Genomic DNA, 12,081 nt, shown 5'->3' with positions numbered 1-12,081 from the left:
GTCTGATTTTGGACTCTCCAGCTTTAGTAAATAAACCCCATGGTGTCCTGGGGTATTTCCTCCCAGATCTGGGCCAGGGCATCACTGAGCTGGCCAGTCTGAGGTGCGACAGATCCAGCGGTGTTCTATTGGATTTAGGTCAGGCGAGTGTGGGGGAGCAATTCAATGGTATCAATTCCTTTAGCCTCCAATAACTGCCTGCATGTTCTCACTACATGAGGCCGGGTATTGTCGTGCAGCAGGAGAAAATCAGGACCCACTGCACCAGCGTAGGGTCTGACAATGGGGCCAAAGTTTTCATCCTGATATATAATGGCAGTCAGGGTGCCATTATCTAACCTGTAATGTCAATCAAGCTCTATGGGGCTTGACAGTGAGCACAGAGCCCACTAGAGGACGTTGGGCCCTCAGGCCACCCTCACAAGGTTTGTTTCTGATTGGTCAGAGACATTCACACCAGTGGCCTTCTGGATGTCATTTTGTAGGGCTCTGGCAGTGCACATCCGGTTCTTCCTTGCAGAGAGGAGCAGATACTGGTCCTGCTGATGGGTTAAGGAACTTCTATGGCCCTGTCCAGCTCTCCTAGAGTAACTGTCTGTCTCCTGGAATCTCCTGCATGCTCTCAAGACTGTGCTGGGAGACACCGCAAACCTTCTGGCAATGGCACGTACTGATGTGCCATCCTGGAGGAGTTGAACTGCCTGTGCAATCGCTATAGGGTCCAGGTATCGCCTCATGCTACCAGTCGTGACACTGACCCAAGCCAAATGAAAAACTAGTGAAAAACAGTCAGAAAAGATGAGTAGCAAAAAAATGTCAGTGGCCTCCACCTGTAAAACCATTCCTGTTTTGAGGGTTGTCTCATTGCTGCCCGTCTAGTGCACCTGTTGTTAATTTCTTTGAGTTTAATTGACTTGATGCTATACTCTGATTAAAAAGTGTTCTTTTAATTTTTTTTAGCAATATAGTTCTGCTGCATCTCATTTAGATGTCAGTGGGACTACCTGCAGGGGGATGAATAGAACACTTGTGTAACCCCGTGTGGGTAAATCCCAACCCTTGCACAGGGTATGAATTTCCAGCTGGTAAAATAAGTATTGAACACAGCACCATTTTTCTCAGTAAAAAAAAAAATATATATATATATGAAATAGTACACTTCATATTCCAAATGCTGAACAAAAAAAAATCTAGCACATAGGTGGATATGCTGGACAGGTACATGGTGTTGTTTCTACCTCATTGTGCAATACATATGAGCCACTCAACAAATATCAGAAAAAGAGAAGTTAGCCATAGATAGCAAGCAGTAAGGCTATATCAGAAGCACTAGAATTTGCTTGCTATCTTTACCCTCTACCCCAATTTTATGTTGATCAGCTCCACAACTTAAGCACACATCACATTGACTGTACCTATACTGTCAACCATCTGCTTTGTTGTCCTGAGAACCAGAGAGGAGGGAGGTGGCATTGGATTCCAACCACCTGGACTACATTTTTTTAAAATACTTTTTCAGGCATCCCCTGTGTTTATATGTAAGCTTCTCTCTGCATAATGTGAAGGTAATGGCATCATGCCATTGGATGAGTGTGGGGGGGGTATGTGTGAGACACATTTCTGCAATATGAGTTTACGGGGCAAATAAAGAGACCACATCAAATGCATTTCTTCAGGTAGCACCCCCTCTGTAAATGCCCAATAGGGCTAGTGTGGGGTCCATTGTGGAGCACAAGGAATTCAAGGTATCAAAAATATATTTCCAATAGCGATGCAATTTTACAGTATGTATAATTGATCCATTGGCTATGGCACATCTAGGACACAGTGGGGATGATGCTCTTCCCCAAGAGTGGAGTTTCAATGGGGTATACTGTACTCTATGTAGTATGAACAGTTGAGTCAGGCATTGTGAAGGGGAAAGAGAAACTTTTGGTAGCATTTCTAAACCCTGAGTCCACTCCTTATCATCCAATGACACCATATCCTGTTGCCAAGCGGTAAAGCTGTTCACCTGAGTCCTGGCAGTAACTGCCACCTGGAGGGCAGAGTATAGGTTCCCTAAACCCCCATTTAGTACAGGTTGTGGAGGTTGCCATAGATAATACTGTAGAAGGGTTATATTTAAACTGAAATGTGGATACTTGACTCTGCAGCACATGATGCAGATAGTGAAAAAAATATTTGTGGGAAAACTGGTAGTGGTGCAGCAATGATATTAAACGGTAAGAGCACATTGCTCTCATATTTGATAAACTGAATACCAGCCCTTTTCCAATGATCAGATCCCTCCAACTTTTCCAGTTCTGGTAGACAAGGGTTATCCCACAGTGGTATGTACTTACTATAACCCTTATGTTCAGTAATAACCTGTACCGTGATCCATAATTTATGTATCAAATGAAACATTGGGAAAATACGCTTCGCCTGAAATTGGTGAGCCACTACCAGCTGTACAAGTGGAGCTATAGGGAATTGTTACAGAATTATACCCTGTATGAGATCATACAGATTTCAACCATACCAAAGTTGTGGTCGCGAAGCTATAAAATAAAGTAGCGGTAGGTACTCCCAACCCTCTCCCATCCTTCGGCAACTGCAGAGTAGAAAGTATAATTCCAGGATGCTGGTACTTCCAAATAAGTTGTCTAAATAGAGAGTCAATGGTACAAAATGTGTGCTTTGGCAGCCACACTGGACATTTATAAAGGATGTACAGTAACGCATCCAAACCATTTTCACTAATTTGGCTCTTTCTAGAACAGTAAGGGGCAATTTGCTCCAGATTTTACCCACTTGTTTAATCTTAAATCACAAAGAGGAATCAAATTCCTATCAACGTAATCATTACGTTGTAGTATAACCATGACACCTAAATATTTAAAAGATGTCACTACAGCTATTTGAGCTGCAATGGGTGGGAGGTCAGCTGGAATGGAGTCAAGCGGCAATAAACCCGACTTGTCCCAGTTAATGGTAAAGCCCAAATAGGAACCATACATGTTGATTAGGGACATAGCCGCTACCAGAGAGGATGAGGAGTCACCCAAAAATAATGAAGTGTCATCAGCATACAGTGCCAATTTATTTTCACCTGTGGGTCTACAAAAGCCAACAATATCATGCGATTGGTGAATAGCAGCTGCCGTAGGTTCCAGTGCCAGGGCTAATAAAAGAAGTGACAGGGAACAACCCTGTCTCGTCTCTTGATGTAACAGGAAGTAAATATATTTCTAAAGGTGCTTTTGACGCAAAATATTCCGCACATGTTGGTAACAATCCATGAAATCCATACATATAAACAAACCAAACCAAATAAGCTCATACATTAAGTTATGTGTGATAAAATGGAATGACACAGGGAAAAACTATTGAACATGCTAACTGATATTTATTTAATACTTCGTACAAAATCCTTTGTTGGTAAATTAGAGAAATTAGTCACATGCATTGCTCAGGTGTGATTTTGGCCCATTCTTCCACACAGTCTTCAAATATTGAAGATTCAGTGGGCCTCTACTATGAACTCTGATCTTTAGTTCCTTTGCATAGATTTTCTATTGGATTCAAGTCAGGTGATTGGCTGGGCCCTTCTAGCAGCTTTATTTTCTTTCTGTGAAACCAACTGAGAGTTTCCTTGGCTTTGTGTTTGGGATCATTGTCTTGCTGAAATGTCCACCCTCGTTTCATCATCCTGGTAGATGGCAGCAAATTTTTTTATCAAGAATGTCTTGGTACATTTTTCCATTCATCCTTCCTTCAATGGTATGAAGTTTGCCAGTACTGTATGCTGAAAACAGCCCCACACCATGATGTTCCCACCTCCAAACTTCACGGTTGGTATGGTGTTTTTGGGTTGATGTGCAGCGCCATTTGACCTCCAAACATGGTGTGTATTATGACATCCAAAGAGTTCAATTATGGTCTCATCTGACCAGACTATATTCTCCCAGTATTTCACAGGCTTGCCTAAATGTTGTGCAGCAAACTTTAAATGAGCTTCAACATGCTTTTTCTTCAGCAATGGAATCTTGTGTGTTGAGCGTGCATACAGGCTATGGCGGTTGAGTGCATTACTTATTATTTTCTTTGAAACAATTGTACCTGCTAATACCAGGTCTTTCTGAAGCTCTCCACAAGTGGTCCTTGGTTCTTGGACAACTCTTCTGATAATTCTTTTCACTCCTCTGTCAGAAATCTTGTGAGGAGCACCTGGTTGTGGCTGATTTATGGTGAAATGGTGTTCTTTCAACTTCCAGATTATGGCCTCAACAGTGCTCACTGAAGAAAAAAAAAGGATTCCTGATAGTAAGCCACCATCCCCAAAATATTACACATATTTGAAGAAAAAAAAAAAACTATTTGAATGGAATTTTAAGGCATTAATACATAAAATTAAAAAATATATGAAATCTTTATTTTACATCAAATTTTCACACAGATAAAACATAAAATGACAACTGTTTTTTAAGGTCATATATATTGCTACATCACCATCATAAATTATTAGTATAGTAACCTGACTCTTTTCAAAGTCATTCTACTCCTTCCTCAGGGAAAAGACTCTGCACAGAGATGATATAATCTGTGAGATTAAAAGTACATTTATTTAGAACATATACTGTGTGTCCATATAGTATATTAACATAATTCCAAATATATGACATACTTACAGCGTAAGAAACAAAGAAATTAATCTTCAGCCAAACTTAAAAACAAGATCAGAGTTTACTGCTACTCCCCAACCCGCATCCCGGTAGGCCTCAGATACCCAGGGCCCTCCCAATCAGAACACATAGGCCACCTAAATTACTGCAAGAGAAGATTTGATGGTAAAGGACTTCTCCAAAGGATATTAAAACAACAAAGAAAAACATTACATCACATAAAGGGTGAATCCACCATTATAGTTGTGGACATCCAGGTATTTCCAAAAATACTTCGCCCATACAGGTGAGCAAGGGGGCATATGGGCAAGAATCTTCATAATAGACACCAGATCAAGCCACATAGACCTTAACCACTTGCCATCCTGAGGATTTACCCCCCCCCTTTCTGACCAGACCTCTTTTTCCTATTCGGCGCTGCACTATTTCAACTGATAATTGCGCGGTCATGCAATGCTGCACCCAAAGGAAATTTATGTCCTTTTTTCACACAAATAGAGCTTTCTTTTGGTGGTATTTGATCACCTGTGCGCTTATTTTTTGTGATATAAACAAAAAAAAAAAAATTTGGAAAAAAACAATTTTTTACTTTTGGCTATAAAAAATATATAGTAAACTCAAAGTTAGCCATAAATTTAGGCCAAAATGTATTCTGCTACATGTTTTTGGTAAAAGAAATCCAAATAAGTGTATATTGATTGCTTTGTGTGAAAGTTTAACTGACAACTGTTTTGCTATACAACGCTGCACTAGTTTTACGGACCATTGCGCGCATGCAATGCTGTACATAAATTAAATTTATATCCCTTTTTCACACAAATAGGGCTTTCTTTTGGTGGTATTTGATCACCTGTGCTCTTTTTATTTTTCGTGCTATAAGCAAAAAAACCCGAAAATTTTGAAAAAAGCTATATTTTCTCATTTCTGTCATAAAAAATATCCAAAAAACTCAAATTTCATCATAAATTTAGGCCAAAATGTATTCTGCTACATGTTTTTGGTAAAAAAAAGTGTATATTGATTGCTTTGTGTGAAAGTTATAGCGTCTACAAACTGTGGTATAGATAATGGAATTTACACAGCTTTTACTTTCTGACTGCCCATCACATTTCTTTAGGTGCTAAAATACCAGGACAGTACAAACACCCCCAAATGACCCCTTTTCGGAAAGTAGACACCCTAAGCTATCTGCGGAGAGGCATATTGAGTCCATGGAAGATTTTTTTTTTTTTCCCACAAATTTTTGGCAAATAAAAACTTTTTTTTTTACACAAAGTTGTCATTTAAATGATATATTGCTCACACAAGCCATGGGTATATGTAGAATTACACCCCAAAATACATTCTGCTACTTCTACCGAGTATAGGGATACCACATGTGTGAGACTTTTTGGGAGCCTAGCCACATACAGGAGCCTGAAATCCAATGACCACTTTGAAAGCCTGACGGTGTGTAACTTCCTCATATCACTTCCTCACAACCTAGCACAGTTTCGGAGGCCCTGAAATGCCAGGATAGCACCAAACCCCTCCAAATGACCCCTTTTTGGAAAGTAGACACCCCAAGGAATTTAACCATTTCAATACCTTGCAATTTTACACCTTCCTGCCCAGGCCATTTTTCAGGTTTCAGCGCTCTCACACTTTGAATGACAATTGCGCGGTCATACAACATTGTACCCAAACTAAAATTTTATAATTTTCTTCACACAACTAGAGCTTTCTTTTGGTGGTATTTAATCACCGCTGGGGTTTTTATTTTTTGCTAAATTAACAAAAAAAGACCAAAAATTTTGAAAAAAACCCACATTTTTCTTTGTTTCTGTTATAAAAGTTTACAACTAAATAATTGTTCTTCATAAATTTAGGCCGAGATGTATTCTGCTACATGTCTTTGGTGAAAATAACCCAAATTAGGATGTATTTTTTAGTTTGTAGGAAAGTTATAGAGTTCACAAACTATGGTATAGATCTGAATATTGATCAATCCTGAAGTACTGACAGCCAATCTAATTTCTTGAGGTCCAAGAATGTCAGAACAGTACAGATATCCCCAAATGACCCCTTTTTGCAGAGTAGACAGTCCGACGTACTTCATAAGAGGCATGGCGAGTTTTTTTGAAGTATTTTTTTTGTCATAATTTTTCAGAAAATGAAAAAATTAAAAAAATTATTTTCACTTTTTTTTTTTTTACATACTGTCACCAGTGCAGTACAGCGTCATCATATAACTGGCATGGCGGTGAACAGGGACACTGACTGGTGACAGTTTATTTTTGTATTATTTTAAATTTTTTTTAATTTTTTTTAAGATTTTTTTTTCATATTTTACTATGACCAAAGTAGTACAATGTTACCATAGTAACATTGTACTACTTTGGGGAAGTGATCAGTATTTTTTTTTTTTTTTTTTTTTTTACACAATTTGCTTATAGCAAAGAATTACTTTGCTATAAGCAAGCATTTACCTGAATGAAATCGATTCACTCAGCTTTTTTTTTTTTTTGTGCTTAGCTGTGATTTGGTCACAGCTAATCACATGACATGTGCATGTGATTAGCTGTGACCATTCACAGCTAGGCACTAGTATACAATGGATGGCATGAATGAAGCCATCCACTGTATACAACTGTCATGTGACCTGCTGTGATTGGTCACAGCAGGCCACATGGTACCAGCAACAAGAGCCGGTACTCGGATCTGTCATCGGCCGTGTCCGAGGTACACGGCCGGTGACAGATCGCGCTGCTGCGCCGCTCTGCATTAGCGCAAACTGCGCATGTGCGGGAGCACGCCAAATGGTGTGCACCCGGAATGCAGCAACACTTTTGAAGCCGCCAAACAGCCATTGGCCAGGCGGCTAATGGTTAAAAAGAGGCATGGTGAGTATTTTGCAGATCTAATTTTTTATCACAAGGTTTAGAAATATAAAAAAAGAAAATAAAAATGTTTTTGTTTTTTTAATTAATTTTCCAAAAACTTGTGGCAACAAACAAGATCTTCAAAATACCATGCTTCTTATCAAATTCCTTGGGGTGTCTACTTTCCAAAAAAGGGTCATTTGTGGAGGGGGTTGGTACTATCCTGGCATTCCAGGGCCTCCGGTACTGTGATAGGTAGTCAGGAAGTGTAATGAAGAAATAAAGCCCTTTAAAAGCCTGAAGGTGCTTATTGGATTTTGGGGTCCTGTACTTGGCTAGACTGCGAAAAAGTCTCTCACATGTGGTATCCCCATAATCGGGAGAAGTAGCAGAATGTATTTTGGGGAGTAATTCCACATATACCCATGGCTTGTGTGAGCAATATATCATTTAAGTGACAACTTTGTGTAAAAAAAAAAAAAAAAAATTTTTGTCATTTTCCAAAAACGTGTGGTAAAAACAAAATTCTTCTATTGACTCAAAATGCCTCTCAGCAAATAGTTTGGGGTGTCTACTTTCCAAAAAGGGGTCGTTTTGGGGGGTGGTGGGGGCATAGTATGCCCAGCATTAGAAGTTTATGTCACACATCACTCTTCTAACCACCTGAAGATCAAGCCTTTACTGACACTTTTTGTTCACATGAAAAAAAAAAAAAAAAAATCAATATTTACTTTGAATCCCCACAACGTTATATATTTTTTTAAAGCAGACACCCTTGTGAATAAAGTGGTGGGTACTGCAATTTTTTATGTCACATAGTACTCACGCAGTGATTTTTTAAATGCAAATATAAAAAAAAAATAGTTTTTTTTCCTTTTAATGCACAAAAACACAATATATTGGCCAATTATTTTGTAAAATATAAAAGATGCTGGTATGCCAAGTAAATAGATACCAAACATGACATGCTTTAAAACTGTGCAGCCCCGTGCAATAGCAACAAACTGCATAGATTTTTAATATCCATAGGCAACGCTTTAAAAGCCTTTACAATCTGTGGCTCCTGCGAGCGTTGGCCGCTGCTGGTGTGGGGGGATTGGCAGGGGGGGTGGGGGCGGGACCTGGGGATTACATTACATTTGTTTGCTGAATGCCATTTCAGAAGGTTCAATTGTTTTGTTTTGTTCTTGTATTTTTCTGCACTAAACTTTCAATTTATTGCTGATGGGTTTCTGCTACTGTCGGTGCCGGAGAGTGTCTTTGCGCTCTCATTGACTGGAAGACTCTTCCCCGAGATCGCTTCTCTGGGCAGATCCATTCCACTACAAGGCTATTGCTCTGTATTTCCTGGTGCATAGTCTGAAATATTTATATAGTAATGTTTCGTGTACCACGGTTACTTGACATGTGGACTTTTGTATTCCGAATGTCTTATTCTTTCTCTTTCCTTTTTCTCCAATTTTTCCTTCTTTGTCTTTTTTTGTTTTCCTCCGGGGTCAGCTGGCAACATTTAGGGACTCTTAGGAACATTTTCACTCTTCAGGAACGTAGGGTATCCATCCTGCTTAGCTCCTTAATTATTTATAATGTCTTCCCTACGGTCAACTAGGGGGGGTATTCGTCTAATTTCTCACAATGTTCAGGGGCTTAATTCCCCCTCAAAACGCATATAGGCTTTTAGTTCGTACCACTCTCTTGGGGCAGATATAGTTGCCTTACAGGAGACACATTTTCCCCCCTCCTTCTCTCCACGCTATATCCATAAAAATTACCCTGTCTGATTTTTTGCTAATGCTACAGAGAAAAAACGGGGTGGCCCTTTGCTTTTCTCGCCGACTGTCCTTTACCGAATCCAAAATTATCCGGGACAGGGAGAGGCGATATCTTCTGGTGAAAGGCCACTTGGGAGGACACCTAATCACTTTTCTAATTTATTATACTCCAAATACCAATCAGGTGGAATTTTTTCAGTCCCTGCTAAGCACCCTGGTCGCAGAATTTGAGGGTGATGTTATTCTGGCTGGTGACTCCAATCTAGCACTGGACCAGACTCTTGATCGTTCCCAAACCGTCACGCTTCAGCCTCCTTCTAGACGGAGCCGTAAGTTGGCCCAACTAATAAATCGTAATGACTTTATTGATGCATGGAGAGAGGCTAATCCTACTTCTCGAGACTACTCCAGGGCTCATAACAGTTATTCCCGCATTGATCATATTTTTCTTCAGACACATTCACTCCCCAGACTTCTTACTGCTAAAATTTTCTCCACGCCCTGGTCTGACCATGACCCAGTTTCTATAACCTTGTCGTCCGGGACACCTGGTAGGACAGCTTTTCACTGGCGTCTTAATGACTCTATTTTGGGTAACCCCTCTCATTGTCGGGAAATCTCCTCACATTTACAAGCATTCTTTGACTTCAATAAAGCAGAGGACAATGACCCGGCGATTAATTGAGCAGTTCATAAGGCCTCGGTCAGGGGGTGTATTATTCAACTTTCTTCTCGTCTTAAAAAAGCCCGAAATGACCTACTTACCGTTAAAACTCAGTTATACACTGACCTGGTTGCTCAACATAAGCAAAATCCCAGTCCTGATTTGTTACTTAAACTTGACCAAGCCCGACTGGAACTTAATTTGTGTCTTACTACCATTGCTGACAAACAACTTTGTTGGTCTAATCATAAATTCTTTACTTGGAGGGACAGACCTGGCACTTTGTTAGCACGCAAGCTGACTCCCAGACATTCCCAGACGGCTTTCCCCAAACTCAGATTGGATAACGGTTCTTTATCCCAGGACCCTAGTAAGATCCTCCACAAATTTCATTCTTTCTACTCTAAACTTTATAGCTCGCCCAAAGGGGGTTCTTCTTTGTCTCTTGACACCTTTTTGGGGTCTGTTTCGCTCCCCCCCCCTCCAGGAGACCCATTGGGAGATGATGGAACGGCCTATTTCATGTGAAGAAATCGGGAACGCGGTGAAATCTCTTGCCTCTCATAAGGTCCCAGGACCGGATGGTTTTCCCAATAATTATTATAAAGCTTTCCCTGATATTTTGATGCCCCATATGGCCCTCTACTTTAACTATTAGCTGGACGGGGGAATGGTACTCCCAGATGAAAATAAAGCATTCATCAGTGTCATCCCCAAGCCTCTCAAGGACACCGCTATGGTTTTCAATTACCGGCCTATTTCCTTAATTAATTGCGATTTAAAGATTCTTACTAAAATACTGGCCCTACGTCTCCATACATTTTTGGCCCTATATATTCACGATGACCAGTCAGGATTCATAAGCGGTCGACAAACATCGGACCAAATTCGACAGACTATAGCTTTGCTGTCAGCGGTGCAGTCCAATTGGGACGGGTCTTCACAGAGGGAAATTTTACTACTGTCACTTGATATTCAGAAAGCATTTGACAGTCTGTCTTGGGACTATTTGTTTCAGACGTTAGACAAATTCGGGTTTGGCCCTCATTTTACGACGCTGTTACGGGCCCTATATTCTACTCCGTCCGCTCAAGTTTCCATTCGTGGATATAAATCAGCCCCTTTTTCGATAGAACAAGGGACTAGACAGGGATGTCCTCTTTCTCCATTGCTCTTTGCTTTGGCAATGGAACCACTTGCGATTGCTATTCGTGCTGATCCCACTATCTCGGGCGTCTACTGTGGTCAACGGGATCATAAATGCGCTTTATTTGCTGATGATGTTCTCATGTATGTTTCTAATCCTCAAACGTCTCTGCCTGGTTTCTTCCACTTGTTTCATCGGTTTTCTTAGGCCTCTGGTCTTACTCTTAACTCGTTATCTCCGGTAAAATTTTGATTTTCAGTGGGCCCCTGGCTCTCTTCCCTATCTAGGGATTCACCTCATGAAATCTATATCGACGTCTCTAGATTTATATGGAGGGGAAAACGCCCTAGGATTAACAAGTCTACCTTATTCTCCCTGAAGAGGCATAGCGGTTTGGGACTCCCTAATCTCCTGGCATATTTTCAGGCGGCCCAAATATCACAGTTATCGAGTACTACGGCCAGGGGATATGTCCCCCAGTGGGTCGGGATTGAGGCTCTTTCGTGCCATCCATACGCTGTGGGTACTCTCATGTGGGTTCCTGGTGGATTGCGTCCTCCTATTTTGTGTCCTACTCTATCCTATTCGTTATCGGTGTGGGATAGACGGCGAGCTCGCAAACCTTTCTCCTCTCCACATACCCCATTAGCCCCAGTATTTGGTAATCCTGAGTTTGCCCCGGGTCTATCTCCATCGGTGTTCCAGTGGTGGATTAATAAGGGTCTGTTACGTATCAGAGACTATTTAGATGGGTTTAGTCCTTGGTCACTTCAACATTTTTTGACGACATATCAGATGCCTCCTGGAGAAATATTTAGTTATCACCAACTTCGCTCTTTTGGCTACGTTCACACTAGCGTTGTGTGCAGGTGGCAGAGAGGCGTTTGGGAAGTGTTTTTACCGCTTCCCAAACACCTCTGCCAATTCTGCACATTACAGCACATGCTGCTGTTCTAACGGAAGCGTTTGC

This window comes from Staurois parvus, unplaced genomic scaffold (assembly GCF_062004578.1).
Source record: "Staurois parvus isolate SC_StPar_1 unplaced genomic scaffold, SC_StPar_1.0 ptg000414l, whole genome shotgun sequence".
NCBI classification, from domain to species: Eukaryota; Metazoa; Chordata; class Amphibia; order Anura; family Ranidae; genus Staurois; species Staurois parvus.
The sequence above is the reverse complement of the archived record's forward strand: the minus strand, read 5'-3'. Positions refer to the sequence as shown.